General features: G+C 39.5%; 1 pseudogene; it reads left to right on the top strand.

Moving 5' to 3' along the window:
• The window catches only part of LOC119470897, a 12,123-nt pseudogene extending 4,054 nt beyond the window's left edge, over positions 1–8,069 (top strand).
• Positions 8,070–9,056: the final 987 nt, after the last annotated feature.

Raw genomic sequence — 9,056 nt, 5'->3', positions numbered from 1 at the left:
CGCAACCTCCGCCTCCTGGGTTCAGGCAATTCTCCTGCCTCAGCCTCCTGAGTAGCTGGGATTACAGGCACGCGCCACCATGCCCAGCTAATTTTTTTGTAGTTTTAGTAGAGACGGAGTTTCACCATGTTGACCAGGATGGTCTCGATCTCTTGACCTCGTGATCCACCCGCCTCGGCCTCCCAAAGTGCTGGGATTACAGGCTTGAGCCACCGCGGCCGGCCCATTATTTCTTATCTTCTACTAATTTGGGGTTTGGTTTGCTCTTGCTTTTTTAATTCCTTAAGATGCATCATTAGGTTATTATTTGACTTTTTTATTTATTTATTTATTTATTTTTTGGAAACAGAGCCTTGCTCTGCTACCCACGCTGGAGTGTGGTGGCACAATCTTGACTCACTGCAACCTCCAGCTCCTGGGGTCAAGTGATTCTCCTTCCTCAGCCTCCTGAGTTGCTGGCACTACAGGTGTGTGCCACCATGCCCGGCTAATTTTGTTTTTTTTGTATTTTTAGTAGAGACGGGTTTCACCATGTTAGCCAGGATGGTCTCAATCTCCTGACCTTGTGATCCACCCACCTCAGCCTCCCAAAGTGCTGGGATTACAGGTGTGAGCCACTGTGCCCAGTCCTATTTGAAATTTTTCTACTTTTTTGTTGTAAGAGCTTATTGCTATAAACTTTCCTCTTATTACTGCTTTTGCTGTACTCCATAGTTTTGGGATGTTCTGAGTCCATTTTCCTTTGTTCTAAGAAAATTTTAAATTTCCTTCTTAATTTCTTTATTGACCCACTGGTTATTCAGAAGCATACTGTTTAATTTCCGTGTGTTTGTATAGTTTCAAAACTTTCCCTTTGTGTTAGTTTTTAGTTTTATTCCATTGTGGAGAGAGAACATATTTTATATAATTTCAATTTCTGAATATTTTAAACTTGTTTTGTGGCCTAACAGATGGTCTATCCTTGAGAATGATCCATGTACTAAGGAGAAGTTTGTGTAGCCTGGAGACCTTGAATAAAATGTGCCATATGCATCTATTAGGTTCATTTGGTCTATAGTGCAGATTAAGTCCAATGTTCCTTTGTTGATTTTCTGTCTGGATGATCTGTCTAATGTTGAAAGTGGGATGTTGAAGTCTCTAGCTAGTATTGTATTGGAATCTCCCTCTCATTAGCTCTGATAATATTTAGTTTCTATATTTGGATGCTCCAGTGTTGGGTGTGTGTATATTTACAATTGTTTTATCTTCTTACATAATTAACACCTTTATCATTATATCATGACCTTCTTTGTCTCTTTTTATAGCTTCTGTCTTGAAATTTATTTTGTCTGATATTAATATTGTCACCTCTGCTCTTTTTGGGTTTCCATTTGCAGGGAATATCTTTTTCCATCCCATTATGTTGAGTCTGAATGTTTCTTTATAGGTGAAGTGTGTTTCTTGTAGGCAATAGATTGTTTGGTTTTGTTTTTAATCCATTTAGCCGCTGTGTTTTGACTGGAGAGTTTAATCTATTTACAATGTCATTATTGTAAGAATGAGTAAGGACTTAATCCTGCCATTTTGTTATTTGTTTTCTTGTTGTTTTGTGGCCTTCCTTCCTTCACTCTTTCCTTCCTTTTAGTGAAGGCAATATTTTCTGATAATATAGTATATTTTAATATAATATATTTCTTTTCTTTTTCGTGTATCTGTTATAGGTTTTTTATTTGAGGTTGTCATGAGGCTTGCAAATAACATCTAATAACCCATTGTTTTAAATGGATTTCAATTTGGCCAGGTGTGGTGGCTGACACCTGTAATCCCAGCACTTTGGGAGGCTGAGGTGGGAGGATCAGTTGAGGCCCGGAGTTCAAGACCAGGCTGGCCAATATGGTGAAACCTTGTCTATACTAAAAATACAAAAATTAGCTGGGCGTGGTGGCACACACCTGTAATCTCAACTACTTGGGAGGCTGAGGAAGAAGAATTGCTTGAACTCGAGCGGCAAAGGCTGCGGTGAGCCAAGATCACACCACTGCACTCCAACCTGGGCAACAGACTGAGACTTCATCTCAATAAATAAATAAATAAATAAATAAATAAGCTGATGACAACACTGATTGAAAAAAAGATAACAAGTAAGCCAAGAGAAGACTAATAAAAACTCTACACTTTAACTTCATCCCCCCACTTTTTAACTTTTTTGTGTTTTCTACTTATATCTTACTAAGCGGTTTATATCTTGAAAAGTTGTTGTAGTTGTTATTTTGGGTAGGTTTACCTTTTAGTCTTTCTACTCAAGATATGAGTAGTTTATACACCACAATTAGTGCTATAATATGTAACCGTGTTTGTCTGTATACCAGAGAGTTTTGTACCTCCAAAGGATTTCTTATTGCTCATTAATGTCCTTTTCTTTCAGATTAAAGAACTCCCTTTAGCATTTATTGGAGGACAAGTCTGGTGTTAATGAAATCCTTCAGCTTTTGTTTATCTGGGAAAGTCTTTATTTCTCCCTCATGTTGGAAGGATATTTTCAATTGTTACACTGTTCTAAGATACAAGTTTTTTCCTTCAACACTTCCAATATGTCATGCCACTCTCTCCCGCCTGTAAGGTTTCCATTGAGAAGTCTGCTGCCAGACATGCTGGAGCTCCTTTGTATGTTATTTGTTTTTTCTCTCTCACTGGTCTTGAGGGACTGCGTTAACTTCTCCTCCCAAGTCCACAAGGGGCATGGTTTCAAAGGCAGAAATTTCCTAGCCACATGCCCAACCTGCCTTCATTCACGTCTCCATCCAGGAACTAGAGTTCTTTGTCTAACTTTCATGCCCACGGGCTAGGTACACTGCCCCGGTGAGCTTCCTTTCTTTAGAAAGCCCGCCAAAAGCCTTGGAAGGAGGGGCTCTATTGCGAGCCTGGCAGCCAATCCTATATCAAAATTGAAGATCAATCACTCCAGGAAGTTTGGACAAGCTCCTCTCAATGGACAAGAACTTGAATGGGGGGCGGCAGTAACTCCAGGGTTAAAATCCTCCCTACTCCTTTACCTATACAGACTCTATCTCTGGATCCCCTCCCATGACAGCATGGGATCTCTCTCTCTCTCTCTCTCTCTCTCTCTCTCTTTCTCTGCCTAACAAATCACTTTCTGCAAAACACTTTGGGTCCAATATTTACTTGAACAAGCTCACCGCACCTCCAGGGCCTCTTCCCCCTTTCCTGAGGCAGGGGAGGCCAAGAACCTGGGACACCCGGTTACATTCTTTTTTCTTTTCTTTTCTTTTAATTATTATTTTTTTTTATAAGACGGGGTTTCACCATGTTCGTCAACTCCTGACCTGGTGTTGATCCACCCACCTCAGCCTCCCAAAGTGCTGGGATTACAGGCATGAGCCACTGCACCCAGCCCCACCTGGTTACATTCTTAGCATTCTTTCTTTGTCCTTTACCTTTGAGAGTTTGATTATTATTATTATACATTATATATTATTATTTGATTATTATTATTATTATTACTGAGATGGAGTCTCTCTCTTTCACCCAGGCTGGAGTGCAGTGGCATGATCATTGCTCACTGCAATCTCTGCCTCCTGGGCTCCAGCAATTCTCCTGCCTTAGCCTCCAGAGTAGCTGGAACTATAGGCATTTGTCACCACACCCAGATAATTTTTATATTTTTAGTAGAGACAGGGTTTTACCATGTTGTCGAGGCTGGTCTCAAACTCTTGAGCTCAAGCAATCTGCCCATGTTGCCCTCCCAAAGTGCTGAGATTACAGGCATGAGCCACTGCACCTGGCCCTAAGTTTGATTTTTAAATGTCTTGAGATAGTCTTATTTGAGTTAAATCTGCTTGATGGTCTACAACCTTCTTGTAATTGAATACTGATGTTATTTCTCTAGGTTTGGAGAGTTCTCTGTCACTACCACTTTGAGTAAACTTTCTACCCTGATCGCTCTCTCCCTACCTTTGGTGTTTCTGCAGGAGGATGATGGTTGCAGTGGTCTACTCAGCCATCTTGCTCTGCCTCCTGCCCCACCCCCATGTGACCCTATTTAGATGGAAACAGACTGAGAAATGTAGTCCTTATTGGACAGCTGCTTCTCAGCAACAGTTGTATACCACGGAGGAGAATACAAATTTCTGATGCACAGCTGGCCATCTCCATCACAGTTACATCATGGAAAATGCCACTTTTGAAACTTACCTTTATATAACTAGAACTTTTTAAGGGCACATCAGTAACTCCCTGTCTCAGCAAAAATCTCTAGAAGGCAGGCTCTAAGTTTCTCATTCTGGCTCCCATGGTGTGACTCATATGGGCAAAAAAGAGTCCATGCCATACTCTTTACCCATTTGGTAGAATTTGTTTCATTTTACATTTGTCCTGACAATAGCTTCAGTTTCTAATGTTCCTCATGCCATCAGGCAATCTGAGTTTGTCACAGCCATTCTGTCATTGCATTCTCATAGACATCAGTCTGGCTGACAGAGTGGGGCCCTCCAAGACTCTGCTGATTCCTTCGCCCCTGGGGAGGAAGAAAATGTCCCATGCTGGTTGGGCTGGGGCGGCAAACAGGACACATATCTCCGGCCCCTTCACCCTCCTCATCCATTAATAACACTCCACCATGCAGAAGTGTCTTTGGTGGTTAGGTTTATCATCTTGAATTTTTATTTGTTTATTGTTTCGTTTAGTAATTACCTAAGTTCTGACATACATGCCCTAGGCACTAGGTTGAAAGATAATCTCAATGACCTGTCTTTTATACTTTTAATCATTTTTCTCACATCAAGCTAGTGTATCTGTCTTCCCCCCTTTCTAGGCAGGCTTGTTCCTGCTCAAGTGTTCTGTCAACAGCTGGTGAGAGAGGACAAGGAATGCAGGCAGAGGCCTGTTAACCTTTGGTGAGGATTTGACTTTGGCTCTGGCCTGCTTAGTCCTTGTTCACCTAAAAATCTCCTTAATCCCTCCTTGTTTACCCCGAAAGTCTTCTTAATCTTTAATTTAAAGTTACCCATAGCACATATGTGTACATGCAACTAAAGCCCTGTGCTGGGACAACGGTAGATCCATATGCAAAATAATAAATTGGGACCCCTTCCTTGCGCCATATACAAAAGTTAATTCAAAATGGATCAACAATCTAAATATAAGAGGTAAAACCATAATATTCTTAGAAGAAAACTTAAGGTAAATCTTCATGACCTTGAATTTGGCAAGCTACAACACTAAAAGCATTAGCAACAAAAGAAGGAAACGAAAATCTTTTTACATCAAAGAACATTATCAAGAAAGTGAACAAACTCTTATAGAATGGGAGAAAATATTTGCAAATCATATATCTGTAAGGGTCTAATATCCAAAACATGTAAAAACGCATAATTCCACAACAAAAGATACAAACCCAACAACAACAAAAAAATAGGCAAAAGATTTGAATTGACAGTTCTCAAAAGAAGATACACAAATAGTCCACATGTCGTTGAAACGATGTTCAACATCATTAGTCCTAGAAATTTTAAGTCGAAGTCCACAATGAGATACCACTTCACACTCACGAGGATGGTTATAATGAAAAACATAACAATATTAATAAAAAGAAGTGTTGGCGAGGAGGTGAAGAAACTGGAACCCTCAAACACTGCTGGTGAGAATGTAAAATGATGCAGCTCCTATAGAAAACAGTTTGGTGGTTCCTGAAAAAATTAAACATAGAACTGTCCATGATATGGATATATATATATATATACATATGGATATATATTGGATAGGTATATATCCAAAAGAACTAAAAACATGTGCTGAAACAAATACATGTACATGAATATTCATAACAGCATTATTTACAATAGCCAAAAGGTACAAATGACCCAAATATTCATCAACAGATAAATGTATAAACAAATTATGGTATATACATACAATGGAATATTATTCAGCATAAAAAGGAATGGGGCACACTTACACATTCTACAACATGAATGAACCTAAAAACATTAAGCTAAGTGAAAGAAGCAAGACATAATATCTTATTATCTTATATAATAATGACATCTTATCCATTTATATAAAATTTCAGAGTAGGTAAGTCCATACAGACAGAAAGTAGATTAGTGTTTACCAGGAGCTGGGTAGATGAAAGAATGTGGAGTAACGGCCTAATGGGGACAAGGTTTCCTTTTGGGGTAATGAAAATGTTTTGATGGTGGTTGCATAACAATGTAAGGGTATTAAGTATTATTGAACTATTCATTTAAAAATGATTAATTTTATGATAGGTAAATTTCAACTCAATTTTTAAAGAAAATTAACAACTTAAGCCCTCACCCTAAAATCCCAACTTCATTTTTACAAGTCTCTAATTAAGCACTGATTTTTAAAAGAAACAAGTCAAAACAAAAAATCCACATCATTTTAACTGGTGCTGTGATCTTGGCTGTTCCACATACAGATTTTGGCACTAAAGAGATATTAAGAAATATTTTCAAACCAAAATAAACTACATTACTAAATTTGGATTTTAAATCACAGGTTTAAAAAAATCTCTTTTCATCTTAGTAAATTCTATATAAAGTATACAAGAATAAACTTGCATCCTCCTATGAGACATATTGAGACCCTATTTTATCATTTTGACATTAATTACTAGAAAACTATGAATAAGAAAAATCTATGACAACAGATGGTTATATGGTTTGACTCTGTGTCTCCACCCAAATCTCACCTTGACTTGTAATAATCCCCACATGACAAGGGCGGGGCCGGGTGGAGATAATTGGATCATGGGGGCAGTTTCCCTCAATAAGTCTCATGAGATCTGATGGCTTTATAAATGGGGGTTTCCCTGCACAAGCTCTGTTGCCTGCCACCATGTAAGACATGTTTTTCCTCTCCTTTGCCTTCCATCATGACTGTGAGGCCTCCCCTGCCATGTGGAACCGTGAGCCCATTAAACCTCCTTCCTGACTTCCTCTTTCCTTCGGAGTGGGCGGCGGCCTGTGCAGCAATGGCCAAGATCAAGGGAGAAGCAGCAGGAGGAGCTGCTGAAACAGCTGGAAGACCTGAAGATGGAGCTGTCCCAGCTGCGCGTCGCCAGAGTGACAGGTGGCGCGGCCTCCAAGCTCTCAAGATCTGAGTTGCCGGTGTTCTCTCGGTTATTAACCAGACTCAGAAAGAAAACCTCAGGAAATTCTACAAGGGCAAGAAGTGCAAGCCCCTGGACCTGCGGCCGAAGAAGCAGCACGCCAGGCACCGCCGGCTCAAACACAAGGAGAACCTGAAGACCAAGCAGCAGCAGCAGCAGCAGGAGCAGCTGCATCCGCTGCAGGTGGACACGGTCAAGGCCTGAGTGGTGCGCTGTCAATAAAGCACCGCTGGCTTGAGGAAAGAAAAATTTAAAAAACACCTCTTTTCTTTATAAATTACGCAGTCTCAGGTATGTCTTTATTAGTAGTGGGAAAATAGACTAATACAGATGGAGTAGGGCCATGTGGGTGTAGCAGAAGTCTATTATAAACACAATTAAAGACCTGAATTAATGGAGGAATTTCAGATGTCCTAGAAGTGTGTTTGAAGCGAATCAAAGTCTAAGACTGTACTTTCAAAAGCAGTTGTGCACCTGAGCAGGGTAAGTGACAAATCAGCCTGTTACTGTAGATAACAGCAGTTCTCAGCTACAACTGGGCTGGTGCTTGATCAGACATAATAACGCCCACTGATTTGAGCTCAAAAGGATGAAGCTTGCTGAGGATTGATATTCTACCTCAAATCCTTACTTAATGTCAGTGGGGACACAATTCATTTAACCTCAGAAGAATTGGTAATTTATTATAACATTATTCAAAGCATTTTGCAGGACAGTCTTGCTTCCTCCATTTATTTTTTATCATAGACTGACAGAATCTTTTTCTCTATCTTCATTTCTTCCCAGGTTCATTCTCCCTTTTCTTTCTCTTCCCTTTTGTTCTGAACAGACAGTTCTGATGTCAAGAGCTGGAGATGGATATGTACTGGTTGTTACCCACTACTCAAAAATCATTTCTTAAGCAATATGGAATGAATTTTTTTTCCCACTAAGTTTAACCTAATATTTTCCTGTGACTGACAAAGAGGGACACTGATAAAGAAAACCCAAAAGTTACCACCAGAATTCATCCTGAGATCTCATTTTGAGGTCCACTTTCCCAAATGTTAAAGGGGTGAATTTTAGAGTTTGACTCTTTGTAACATCTGTGAGAAATATAAATGAGGTGTGAAATGAAAACAGAGAAACGTGACAGAGAAAAAAATAAGGTCTTGAACTAGACAAAAACAGATTAATCACCTTCTAAAAGACTCAGAATGAACACGTTTGAGCTCCTACCTTGAGCCAGGCAATGAGATAGTCACCTAATGTAGGTGAGACAGAGGATACCAAAAAGAATAAAAACTCATAAGTTGTGGCCACCCCCTTCCAAGATAGGATTTGAGCTGGGACTTGAAATATATGGTTTTGACAATTAGCAAAGTGAAGCGTGGTCAGTCACACCAAAGCAGTCGTATGCATATTACACCTGATGTAATAGACTCAAAAATGTAACTTCGACTCTTTCTCATTTAGAGGCTGATTACCTAGACAGATTTACAGTTTTTAGTCACCCTTGAATGTAAGCTTCTCTTTCACTGTGACAGATTTTCATCATTTCAGGTTTGTACATATTTTGGAAATTTTGTGTAATCTTGAGTACTTTGCTTATTACAGCTAAAACCGGTTCTCCCAGCCAAACTAATTTCCTCCCTCCTCTGTGCTTCCACAGAACTCTGTTCACACCTTTATAGAGCATAGATTACACTGTATATTAATTATCTGTTCTTTTCTGGCTCCTTCACCAGAGTGAGAACTCCTTGCAGAAAGTGGTTATGTTTTCTTGAGACAGGAAAACGTTTTGGTCAGGCATTGGACTCTCCACTCCTTCTCAAATTTGTATTTCCTATCTTGCTGTATAACCTTAGGCAAGTTATTTGTTAACCTCTCTCTGTTTCAGTTTCTTCCCTTGAATAATAATAAATCTACCTCATGGGGATGTATT

This window comes from Cebus imitator, unplaced genomic scaffold (genome assembly GCF_001604975.1).
Source record: "Cebus imitator isolate Cc_AM_T3 unplaced genomic scaffold, Cebus_imitator-1.0 Scaffold43, whole genome shotgun sequence".
Classification (NCBI taxonomy): Eukaryota; Metazoa; Chordata; class Mammalia; order Primates; family Cebidae; genus Cebus; species Cebus imitator.
This window is presented reverse-complemented; position numbering and strand designations above follow the sequence as displayed.